This window comes from Heterocephalus glaber, unplaced genomic scaffold (genome assembly GCF_053883595.1).
Source record: "Heterocephalus glaber isolate CG9 unplaced genomic scaffold, H.glaber_assembly_v1.0 deba00001732, whole genome shotgun sequence".
NCBI lineage: Eukaryota > Metazoa > Chordata > Mammalia > Rodentia > Bathyergidae > Heterocephalus > Heterocephalus glaber.
In genome coordinates, this window is record NW_028258443.1 from 492,433 (window position 1) to 504,409 (window position 11,977).

Consider the following 11,977-nt stretch of genomic DNA (forward strand, 5'->3'; position numbering starts at 1 on the left):
TGGTGCAACCACTGTGGGAATCAGTATGGAGATACCTCAAAGAACTAGGACTAAAGGTCTCATTTGACCCAGCTATTACCCTGCTGGGTGTCTTCCCAAAAGAATTTAAAAAGTCATACCACAGCAATACACATCCACCCATGTTTATAGTAGCACAGTTTGTAATAGCTAAAGCTTGGAAACAGCCCAAGTGCCCATTAACTGGAAACTGGTTAAAGAAGATGTGGGTTTTTTTATAAAATGGAGTACTACTCAGCCATAAAGAATGAGAAACTAGAGACATTTATAGCTAAATGGATGCATATTGAGGCCATACTCTTAAGTGAAATAAATAGGACACACATGTGTAAATGTCAAATAGTTTTTCTAGTGTGAGAAACTGAAAATGTCAATAAGGATTAAAATGATTAAAATGAATAAATGATAATTTGAAATAGGAAAAGGTCCAAAACTGTAGGGTTGGTGGGAGGTGAAGGGAAAGGGAAGAAGGGAAAGGAAAATTTATGAGAAAAGAAAAAAAATGGAAATGAAATCTATGTAAATAGGGAAGGGTGGAGGGGGTGAAGGGTGCACAGGTAATGGGGAAAAAAATAAGAACCAAGATACATCATGTACAGGTACAAGCACCCAATGATAAATGTAAACATATTGTATACCTAAAATGTACCAATAAATGAATTTAAGAAAAAAAAATATTTTCCTCTAAAATCAAGAACAAGACAAGGATGTTCACTCACCATTCTTGTTCAATATAGTACCCCAAATTTTAGCCAGAGCAATCAGGCAAAAGGAAAAAATTAAAGGGATATGTATAGGTAAAGAAGAAGTTAAACTATTCTTATTCACAGATGACATGATCCTTTACATAGAAAACCGAAAGCACTCCAGCAAAACAGTCCTAGAACTAATAAGTTAAAGCAACATAGCAGGATACAAAATAAACCAACAAAAATCAATAGCATTCCTGTACAATAGTGAACCCACTAAGAAAGAATTTAGGAACACAATAGCATCAAGAAAAATTGAATACTTAGGAATTAACTTAACCAGGAATTGGAAGACCTCTACAACAAAAACTACAGTACTCTAAAATATCATCATGGGATACTTTGTAGTACCAGGGATCGAACTTGGGACCTTGCACTTGCAAGGCAGGTGCCAGAAGCACTAAGCTAAATCCCCAGCCCACCATGGGATACTCTTAATCAAGTACTTATAAGAAAGAGGAATCTGGGTGACCATGCATATGCTACTACTACCATTTTTATCAAACTAATGGATACATTAAAAATGGCAGATTTTTCCTAATGTCAATTGAAAAAAGTACAGAAAGAATAGGATGAGCTCAAGTATCAAATTTCTTGGCTCAAGTACTTAATAAGTGACACTGAAGGAGACCCTTGACTCCTATAGCCCCAGAGCTGAAATCATATAATCTTATCCTGTGATCAGCTGAATTACAGTGTAATTTAAACTGCCAGCCTCATAGAATATCTGTTGTTAAAGTGAGCATATTTGAAAGAAATAAATGGGATGCTGAATCTTGGAATTGTAAAGTGTAGGAAAACTGTGATGAATCTGGGGACAATGAGCCCCTAAATTTTGATGAGTCTTCTTTGCCAGTGGGAACATTGTCTCTACCTCTAATGGGCATTGCCTCTTTACCCTCTGTCTGAGTAGATTAACCCTGAATTGCTTGAGAGAATTGTAATGGCTTCCCTTAAGGCAGTGGCTTTATAAATCAGTGTTGATTCTCTTCAGGATCAAACTCCATGACTTCTTTTTGCTTCTAAACTTATAACTAGATTCAAGTCCAAGAAGTTCCCTAAGGATGACATACAAGATATCACCCATAATAGAGTATACTGTACTCCAAAAGAACTACTTGACTTTTAATATACACAGACAGAAATCTGAGGAACCATGTATAGCAATGGTTACATAATTTGTGGGATAATGACAATAGGAATATGAAGTTGGACTAGTCTGAAGTTTTTGTGCTAAACAGAGAATCTGCTTTTAATGCTGTAGCTTTGCAATTTAAAAATATTTTAAGTTTGGCCCACTGGCTAGCAAAAACATGGACCAAGAGGTAGCCCACAGTAAATAAGTTAGAAATGCCATACTTGCTTTGTTTATTGTAGAAGGGATTTGAAAGCTTAGGGCAACTGGAATTTTAGAGTGGGTTTGTCATTTGAGACCTTCTCACCCAGTCTCAGAAGGTCCAGAAAACATACCTGAGTCCCAATATTCCTGAAGAGCTCAATTATCACTCTTCTCTGTCATCAAGGGGAGACACTAGGGGCACTGCAATCATTGAGTTGGGAGACCTGAATGCAGTGGGAGCAACTGGATCCCAGGATGACAGATGGCAAATGGCAGCACTCATCAATGTGAGTTAATAATCATGTGAGTCAATTCCTTATAACAAATATATTATAGATTGATATAGATCTCCTGTTGATTCTGTTTCTCTTGAGAACCCTAATACAATCCATAAAATCAAAATAAATTACCCAAGTTGTGCCTCCAAACAAATCATACTTTTCAAATAAAGCACAAAAATTTCCCTATCATGATCACATTTTCTTTAATAATATTATGGTATGCATGTTTTTGTGCCCCCAAAGTGAGACTAAATTCCCATTGATATAGTATTAAGGGGTCAGAGCCTTTAGAAGACAATTAGATCATGAGGACTATGCTCTCATAAGTGGGAATATAACCCTTATATAACAATCTTTATACCCTTATAAAACAACTTTGTCTTTTCCACTATGTGAGGAATCAGGAAGAAGGTACCATCTTTGAAACAAGAAATAAGCCTTCACAAGTCACCAAATCTGTGGGTGCCTTGAGTTTGGACTTCCCTACCTCCAGAACTGTGATCAATTTCTGTTTATAAATTACCCAGTGTAAGATATTTTGCTATAGTAGCCAGAATGGAATAAAACATTTAGTTCTTTACTCTTTTTATACCAGCTGTCTTTGGCTTTATTAAACATCCCCACTAGAGGGTAGCATTTGATTAGATTATCGTGGGACTTTTAAATCTATTTTGAAATTTTACAACTTTACCTTTTATAAAACTGAAATAGACAGCCCTTTACTCCAAAAGAGCCCTTCTTTTGGCACTATAGTCTTCTATCTAAATTCACATTGAGCTTCCACGTTAATACAAAATCAGCTTAACTTTCAAAAGACAGAAAAGAGAGAATGTTTTCCTATATACCCAGGATTAAAGAAGCTCATTTCACAGTGACCTGCATGTCACATTCCCTCCTGATTTTAAAGCCTCAAGTCAGGGGTGACATTAGCAAGATGGCAGAAATAGAACTCTAAGTGCACACCTTCCAACCTTCTCACAGAAATGCCAATTTGAACAACTGTCAATGCACAAACATACCTTCAAAAGAGCTAAAGAAGCTGGGTAGGAGATTACATCACCTGAGGATAGCACAGAAAAAAAGACACTTTGGAGAGGAAAGGAGAGGCAGTATCACATTGTCTCTGTTCCTCCTCCCCCAAGCCTGGATAGTGGCACACAGAGAACTATCTTCATAGTAGTAGGGGAAGGATAATGAAATGAGCACCTATGTTAGTCAAAGTACTTGATATAATCAACTTATAAGGAGGAAAGATTTATTTGAGCTCACGGTTTCAACCCAGGGTCCATTGGCTCCATTGTTTTTAAGCCTGTGGTGAGGCAAAACATCATTGTGGGGAGTACATGGTGGAGCAAAACTGCTCACTCCATAGTGGCCAGCAATCAGAGGGAGGAAGAGGCTAGGGTAGGGTCCCAATGTCCCTTTCAAGATCACACCCCCAAAGATCTAACTTGCTTTCAATAGGGTCCACTTTCTCAAGGTTCCACCACCACCCAATATTGCCATCAGCTGAGAATCAAGCCTTTCATACATGAACCTTTGGGGACACTTAAGATTGAAATCATAGTATCATTTGACTTTGTGTTGGACCCCAGCACCACTTCCACCACCCCCCCCATGAAATCCAGTACCAGGACAACCCTTGCAGCCCAGGCCAGCCCCAGTGCCAGGTTGGTCCCTATATAGGGTCAGGATCCAATCCCACTCCTACAAATAAATAAAAGGTATGTAAATTATTCATCAATGTCACTAATCATCAAGTAAATGTAAATTAAAACCACAATGTGATATCACCTCATACCTTTAGAATGGAAATCAAAAAGACAAGTATTGGTAAAAGTTGTATAAAAAAAGAAATCCTTATGCACTGTTGGTGGGAATGTAAATTAGCATACCTTAAAGGAAAACAGTATGGAGGTTCTGCAACAAGTTAAAATAGAACTACCACCAGGCATGGTGGCACATGCCTATAATCACAGCTACCCAAGAAGCTAAAGCAAAAGGATCACAAGTTCAGGGCCAGCCTAGGCAACTTAGTGAGAATCTGTCTCAAAATTAAAAAATTTGAAAAGCTAGGGTTGTAGCTCAGAGGTTGAATGCTTTCCTGCTATTCACAAGGCCTAGATTCAACCACCAACAGCAAAAAAATAAATAAAACTACCATAAGATCCAGTAATTTCACTTCTGTGTGTGTGTGTGTGTGTGTGTGTGTGTGTGTATATATATATATATCTAAAAGAAATGAAATCAATATGTCAGAGTGACTATCTGCACTTCCATGTTCATTGCAGCGTTATTCAGAGTAGTCAAGATATATGGAATCAAGCTTAGTGTCCACTGATAAATAAAGAAAATATTATTTATATGTTTATATCATATTGTGTATTGTAATATACATCATGTATGTATTATATGCATATATTTGTATATGTATACACGTATGCACATACATGCACTGGAATATTAAGTTTATAAAAGAAAAAATTCTGCCATTTGCAACATATATGAACCTGGAAGTCATTATAAGTAAAATAATGTAAGCAATACTGATACTGCATGATCTCACTTATACTGGAATTTAAAAGTTAAACTCATAGAAGTGGAGAGTAGAATGGTACTTGCCAGGGACTGGAGAGAGGGGTTAGATGGGGAGAAGTTGCTGAAAGGGTACAAAGTTTCTGCTATGATTGGCATCTAAAATGTACCTCAAAAGTCTCACCTTGAGAGATGGAGGTTTTGGAAGGTAATTGGTTCATGGAAACACCATACTCATCAGTGCATTCATCCATTGATGAGTTCCATAGCTAAATATGCTGTTAAGAGGTGGGACCTAGTTGGAGATGGGTCATTGGGCATGTTACCTGGAAGAGTGCGTTCTTGACCCTGGATCCTCCCTCTTCTCTCTTTCTCTCTTTTTCTCTTTCTCTCTTTCTCTCTCGCCTCTCCCCTCTCCCCTCTCCCCTCTCAACTCCTCTCTCCCTCCCTCCCTCTCTCTCTCCCTCCCTCTCCCTCTCTCCTTCCTGGCCACCATGAGGTGAATAGCTTCCCTCTGCCCTTCCACCACATCATTTCTGCCTTGGAGCCAGCCAACCATGCATGGACTGAAACAGTCAGCCAAAATAAACCTTTACTACTTTAACTTGAGAGTGTTGGGCATTTTGTCCCAGCAACAAGAAAGTGATTGATACAGTTTCAGTTCAAGACAGTGAATAAGATCTGAAGATCTATTGGTGACTGTAGTTAACATATTTGAAAACTGCTAAAAGAATATATCTTAAATGTTCTAATTAGACACTAGAAAATGTTACGTATTTTGTAGAAATCATGTAAAAATTATACATATATAAAATTTTATACCATAAATATAGATGATTTTCATATAAATTGCACCTCATTAAGCATAGGAAATAAAATAAATTAAGAACATGGAAACCAAAATAAGAGAGATTCAGAATCCCAGACAAAGGCCGCCCCACAGATCATGTGTTCCGGGGGAGGAAGTGCAGCTTGCAGAGCACAATGTCCCGAGACCCCGCGGGGGCGGGGGGGGCATGAGTCCAGATGAGGCGAGGACGCGCCCCTGGCTGGATAGAGGCTCCACAGTGGAACCCGGTGCACAAGGACTGCTGTCGCCCTCTGTGCCCCCGCACAAGCTCGGGCTCACGGTGGTCTACACGGAGTTCTACATGCTGGTCTGGCTGGTGCTGTGCTATCGCCACAAGTGGCTCAGCTACCAGCACATCTTCCTCTGCCTCTGCCTCTGCCTCTGCTGGGCATCGCTGCTCAGGCCAACTCACTGGGCCCCTTCCTCTTCTGGCTGCTCTACTGCTTCCACATGTGTCTCCAGTTCTCCACCCTCACAGTTATGAACCTGTACTTCGCTCAGGTGATTTCAAAGCCAAATCCAAGTACTCTCCAGAATTACTCAAATACCAGTTGCCCCTCTAGCTCCCTTTTTATCAGTCCTGTTTTCCTGCTGGTGAATCTGGCTTGTGCTGTGCTGGTGAAGACAGGAAATTGGGATAGGAAGGTCATCGCCTCCGTGCGAGTGGCCATTAATGACACATTCTTCGTGCTGCGTGCCATCTCTCTCTCCATCTGTCTCTACAAAATCTCAAAGATGTCCTTAGCTAACATTTACTTGGAGTCTAAGGGCTCCTCTGTGTGCCAAGTGACTGCCATCAGTGTCATCATCATCCTGCTGTACATCTCCCGGGCCTGCTACAACCTGTTCATCTTGTCCTTTTCTCAGATCAAGAATGTCCACTTCTTTATGACTGGTACAATGTATCAGACCATGCATATCTGAAGAATCAGCTGGGAGATGCTGGCTATATTGTATTTGGATTGGTGCTTTTTGTGTGGGAACTCTTGCCCACCACCTTGGTAGTTTACTTCTTCTGAGTTAAAAATCCCACAAAGGACCTTACCAATCCTGTAATAGTACCCAGCCACGGATTCAGTCCCAGATCTTACTTCTTTGACAACCCTCAAAGATATGACAGAGATGATGACCTTCCCTAGGACATTGCCCCTCAGGGACTGCAGGGAAGTTTTGCTCCAGACAACAATGATTGGGGACAACAAACAAACAGCTTCCTAGCACAAGCAGGAACTTCGCAGCAAGACTCAACTTTGGATCCTGACAAACCAAACCACGGGTAGCATTCAGTTGGCTTTGTAGAAGACATCTATTGGAAAGCTCCACAAAGACAAACTGCAAGACAGTGGAATCTTTAGGGCACTATTACTTAAGATATGGGACTTGGGTTTTGTTACAAGTTCCCAGGACTAAGCAATAATTTAGATTCATAGATCCTTATTTTAGTACTAATAAGTAATTTCACTGGGTATAATTTAAACTTGTTGAAGAAGATCTGTACTTTTATAAAGATGTATTTTATATAACTTAATGCTAAAATATACTAGGGGGGTTCAAAAGTGTTACTGCAATATACGTTGTAGTTTACACAGACTTTTATGTATAATTCACTTTAAAACTATAGGACATACAGTCTAATAGTTTTTTCAAGCTTTTGGACTAAAGTATTCCTCAAATCTTCCCTTTGAAGGTTATTTAGACTCATTCCACACTGGTAGACTCCTGAAATACAATTGACATCTAGAAAACTAATTCCAGTGTTGAAAGTCAAAATGAAATAGCTTTTCATCAGTCTATAAAGTAACTGACTCTTTAGTATTGTTTTTAAAGTCCAGATGTTTAATTTCACAACATAAGAAACAAATGGAATCCATAAAACAGATGCAAATAGATTTCCAGGACATGAAAAATTCCACTGAAAGTCTACACAGCAGAATGAGCCAATGTGAGGACAGAATTTCAGATATAGAAGATAAGATGCAATTAGTGACCAGGAAAAGAAAAATTGCTTCAAAATTATAAGGGAACATGAGAAATCAATCCAGCAGCTGCTAGATGATGCAAAGAAGAATAACATAAGACTGATTGGGCTCAATGAAGAAACAGGAGAGAGTGGAGCTGACATAAAAAAATCTCTTCACAGAAATAATGGCAGAAAACTTCCCAAGCAGGGGAAAAGAACCTGACATATAGATAAGCGAGGCATATACGACTCCAGCTAGCCTTGATCAAAAAAAATCTACACATAGGCATATAATTGTTAAGATTCCAGAAACTCAACAGAAGAACAAAGTTCTCCAAGCAGTCAGAGAAAAGAAACAAATCACACACAAAGGGAAGCCCATCAGAATCACAGGAGACTTCTCAACACAAACCATCAAGGAAAGAAGACCTCGGAGTGACATATTCCAAACCCTAAAAGAAAACAGTCTCCAACCCAGATTGATGTACCCTGCAAAACTATCTTTCAAAATGGATGGAGAAATAAGATACTTTCATGACAAAGAACACCTTAGGAACTTCGTGAATACCAAACCAGCACTCCAAAGAATTTTACACAATAGCCTAGGAACAGACATTGAGGATCAAAACCCCAGGAAGCAAAGCATAATAAACCCATCTGGCAAGACAAGAAATTAAATGTAAAGGGGGAGAACCCAACAAAAAGAAAAAGTCATGGCAATGACAAGTCAATACATTTCAGTTATAACCATCAACGTTAATGGTCTCAATTCACCAATCAAAAGAAATAGACTGGCAGAATGGGTCAAGAAGCAAAACCAACAATATGCTGCATACAAGAAACACACTTCATTCAAAAGGAAACTCATAGACTGAAAGTTAAAGGGTGGAAAACAATACTCCATGCGACAGGAACCTGAAACAAAGCAGGAGTAGCTATCCTCTTTGCAGATCAAGTAGATTTCAAACCAACACTGATTAAGAGAGATGAAGAAGGACACTACATCCTTGTAAAGGGAACAATCCAAGAGGAAGAGATGACAATCATAAATATCTATGCACCAAACACTAGTGCACCCAACTATATAAAACAAATACTAATGGACATGAAAAGTCATATATGCACTAATACAATTGTAGTGGGGGACCTCAACACCCCACTGTCACAAATAGATCAGCTAGACTAAAAATAAGTAATGAAATACTAGAACTCAATCGAACTCTTGAACAAATGAACTTAACAGATGTTAACAGAGTCTTCCACCCCACAAAACCAGAATACATATTCTTCTCAGCTGCACATGGGTCATTCTCCAAAACAGACCACATACTCACACATAGAACATGTTTAAGTAAGTGCAAAGGAACTGAAGTTATCCCCTGTATATTATCAGACCATAGTGTGCTGAAATTGGAGATCCATAGCAAAAGAAACTCAAAAAATTTCATAAACATGTGGAAATTGAACAACACACTTCTGAATAACCAATGGGTCACAGAGGAAATTAAAGAAGAAATCAGACAGTTCCTTCAATTAAATAATAATAACAATACAACATATCAGAATCTATGGGACACAATGAAAGGAGTATTATGAGGGAAATTCATAGCAGTGAATATGCATATTAGGAAAACAGAACGAGCCCAATTAAACAACCTGATGCTGAACCTCAAGTTTCTAGAAAAAGAAGAGCAGGACAACTCCAGAGCTCATACAAGGGAGGAAATTATAAAGATCAGAGGAGAAATCAATGCAATGGAGACTAAGAGAAGGATACAAAAAATCAATGAACCCAAGAGTTGGTTCTTCGAAAGAATCAACAAAATTGACAAACCTTTAGCCAACCTTGTCAGAAAAAGGAAAGAAAAGGCCCAAATCCATGCAATTAGGAATGAAAAGGGTGAAATTACAACAAACCCAGCAGAAATCCAGAGGATCATCAATACCTACTTCCAGAACCTCTACACCAATAAGATGGACAACACAGAAGAAATGGACAGATTCCTAGACACATATGAATTACCAAAGTTGAACGAAGAAGACCTAAAAATTCTGAACAACCCAATATCAACCAAAGAAATTGAAATCGTAATTAAAAACTTATCAACTAAGAAAAGCCCGGGCCCTGATGGCTTCACTGCTGAATTCTACAAGACATTTAGAGAGGAACTGCTGCCACTACTGTTGAAACTCTTCAATGAAATTGAAAGGGAAGCAAAACTCCCAAATTCATTCCTGGAAGCAAGCATCACCTTGATCCCCAAAGCAGAGAAAGACACAACTGAAAAAGAGAACTATAGGCCCATCTCACTAATGAACATAGATGCAAAAATCCTTAATAAGATACTGGCAAATAGAACGCAGAAGATCATTAAGAAGATCATACACCCTGATCAAGTGGGATTCATCCCAGGGATACAGGGATGGTTCAATATACGAAAATCAATCAATATAATACACTATATCAATAGAGTCAAGGACAAAAACCATATGATTATCTCCATACATGCAGAAAAAGCATTTGACAAAAGTCAACATGCATTTATGATAAAAACTCTACAATAAATTGGAATAGATGGTCTCTACCTCAAACTGATAGAAGCCATCTATGAAAAACCAACAGCCAATATCATACTAAATTGTCCAAAACTGAAATCCTTCACACTAAAATCAGGAACAAGACAAGGATGTCCACCATCGCCACTCTTGTTCAATATAGTTCTGAAAACATTAGCCACAGCAATTAGACAAGAGAAAGAAATAAAAGGAATAAAGATAGGAAATGAAGAAGTCAAATTGTCATTATTTGCAGATGACATGATACTCTATATAGAAGACCCCAAGAACTCCACCAAAAGTCTTCTAGACTTAATAACCAAATTCAGTCAAGTAGCTGGTTACAAGGTCAACACACAAAAATCAATAGCTTTCCTCTACACCAATGACAGACTCACTGAAAGAGAAATAGGGCAAATAATTCCTTTCACAATAGCATCCAAAAAACTGAAATACCTAGGAATCATCCTAACAAAAGAAATCAAAGACCTCTTCTCTGAAAACTATGGCACTCTGAAAAGAGAGATTGAAGATGATATCAGAAAATGGACAGAGATCCCCTGCTCCTGGGTAGGAAGGATTAATATAGTGAAAATGGCCATACTTCCAAAACTGCTATATAGATTTAATACAATTCCAATTGAGATCCCAGCAGCATACTTCATAGACCTCGAGAAAACAATCCAAAACTTCATTTGGGACAAGAAGAGACCCAGAATAGCAAAAGCAATTCTAGGTAACAGAGACATGGCAGGGGGTATCACAATCCCCAACCTGCAAATACACTACAAAGCTACTGTGATAAAAACAGCATGGTACTGGCAAAGAGACAGACCTGAGGACCAGTGGAACAGATTAGAAGATGCAGAAACAACGCCAGACACACTCAGCCATCTCATCTTTGACACAGGAGCCAAACACCCTCACTGGAGGAAAGATAGCCTCTTTAATAAATGGTGCTGGAAAAATTGGGCTTCAACTTGCCAAAGATTAAAACTAGACCTATATCTCTCACCATGCACTAAACTAAAATCAAAATGGATTAAGGATCTAAATATTAAAATAGAAACTCTGAACCAGTTGGAACAGAGGTTAGGTAGAACCCTTGAAGACATCGGTGTAGGAAAAGATTTTATGAACAAAACTTCAGTTGCCAGTGAACTAGCACAATCAATCAACAAATGGGATCTCTTCTTATTAAAAGGCTTCTGCACAGCAAGAGAAACCACCAGCAGTGTGAAGAGACAACCCACAATGTGGGAAAAAATTTTCACCTGCTCTTCCTCAGACAAAGGTCTACTATCTCGAATCTATAAAGAACTTAAAAAGATCAGACCTCCCAAATTTAAAGACCCAATCCTAAAATGGGCATCTGAAATGAACAGACATTTCTCAGACAAAGAAGTAGAAATAGCAAATAAATATATGAGAAAATGTTCAACATCACTGGTCATTTGAGAGATGCAAATGAAAACAATGCTGAGATTCCACTTCACTCCAGAAAGAATGGCTGCTATCATGAAATCAACCAATAACAAATGCTGGCAGGGCTGTGGGGAAAGAGGAACCCTGCTCCACTGCTGGTGGGAGTGTAGACTGGTGCAACCACTGTGGAAATCAGTATGGAGATACCTCAAAGAACTAGAACTGGAAGTCCCATTTGACCCCGCTATTCCACTGCTGGGGATC

At 38.7% G+C, this 11,977-nt stretch overlaps 1 pseudogene; it reads left to right on the top strand.

Annotated features, from left to right (window-relative positions):
* The first annotated feature begins 5,812 nt into the window (after nt 1-5,812).
* LOC101707750 (integral membrane protein GPR137B pseudogene) lies at nt 5,813-7,052 on the top strand (annotated as a pseudogene).
* Nucleotides 7,053-11,977: the final 4,925 nt, after the last annotated feature.